Below are 1496 nucleotides of genomic sequence, written 5' to 3'. Positions count from 1 at the left end.
AGATAATTTACTAATCTAGTTGTTCAAAGAAAAGAAATATGAGAATTTAGGTATCAAGAATCTAATCTATGAGAACTAAAATCTTTCAAAGCGAACCTGTGGATCAAAAAACTAACTAAATGACATGTTTTAGACTTTAATTTTAACAATTTAGAAACCGAACATGTGGATCAAAATCATCAGATAGAAGGATATTAGAGGACTTAACATCCCTATGGATCACAAGTTGAGCATTACCATAACTGGCAAACAATTGAAAAATGGCTAAGGAGAATTGAAAATATAATCATGATTGCTTCGTTTTCAACTGAGGTTTCTGGAACAATTTCTGTTTTTTGTAACAAAAACATGGTTTCATTTCATAGATTGTAGACAATCAACAAAAGCTAAACTTAATGTATCAAACCAGATCAAACTAAACCTGTGGATTCTCTCTGGAATACAATCTTGCCATTGCTCAGTGTGAGAACCGAGCAATCCTTCGGCAGTTTCTTCGAACAGTACTTCGTGATCGAGGTACATGAAGACCTATAATCAAATTCAATCTCATCACAAAATGAATGATTTATATCTCAATAAATTTGCAAAAAGGTCCTTTACTCACCTAATGCCTCGACAATTCTTTTTGATCCCTAGAATGAGATTATTAGCTTCATAACTCATCATCTCTCGAACCAAAATCTTTAGACACAATTTCAGCTTCAAATCAATCTAAAATCAACAGAAAATCCCCAAAATCATCACCAAATTGCCCCCCCGAAAAAACATCATAATTCAGACTTTAATCATAAAAGAAAAACCGAACCTACTTCAGATTACAAAACCCATCCTAAACAGCAAGAACAGAATCAAAAGCCTTAACTAGAGAAAGAAGCGAAGAACACCTCTCATTAACATCATAACCATTTGCAATCCAACAAAATTCAAACCATTCATCAAAATCTAGACCGCGACACGATCCTTTGCAGTAATCAATCGATTCGTCGCTGAACTGAGTAAAATTGAAAAAAAAACAATCAACAAATGAAACCCTAAATAAAAAGAAATCAATCAAAAAATGTTATATTCATGTCATTTTCTTGGGATGTAGAGATCGACGATGGTTCCCTCTTCGTTCTGCATCTTTACTCTTGGATTCAGAAGAAATCCGAATTGTTAGGAAAAAAGATTAAAATTTTATGTCGAAAATAGAAAGAAAAAGGGAAATTTGGAGCCTTGAGAGAGAGATTTGAGAGTCAATGGCGGTTTAGAAGTCTTCGTTCTGCTTCTAGGGAAAAGAAAAGGAGGTTTTGGGTCATGGGCGTAGAAGCAGGAGGTGGGGCCCATGTGGTGGTCAGAGAGGGATGGCGTGGCGGTCGAGGTGGTGATGGTGGGGGTGTAGTAGGAGATGAAGACGGTCTTGCAGTGGCCGACGGAGGAGAGGAGCAAGAGGAGGGAGATGATGAGGAGGACGGAGAGGAGAGAGAAAGAGGAGGACGTACAACAACGATCTTTTG

General features: G+C 37.0%; 1 long non-coding RNA gene across 1 annotated transcript; it reads right to left on the bottom strand.

Annotated features, from left to right (window-relative positions):
- LOC109832413 lies at positions 358–1181 on the bottom strand. The gene is made up of 3 exons (XR_002244757.1): positions 885–1181; positions 605–711; positions 358–528 (listed from the first exon to the last, which is right to left on the bottom strand). It is a non-coding gene; the product is annotated as an uncharacterized LOC109832413 (long non-coding RNA).

The sequence above is a fragment of the Asparagus officinalis genome, chromosome 3, assembly GCF_001876935.1.
Source record: "Asparagus officinalis chromosome 3, Aspof.V1, whole genome shotgun sequence".
NCBI lineage: Eukaryota > Viridiplantae > Streptophyta > Magnoliopsida > Asparagales > Asparagaceae > Asparagus > Asparagus officinalis.
Note: the sequence above shows the minus strand (reverse complement) of the source record. Positions and strands in the feature narration are given on the sequence as shown.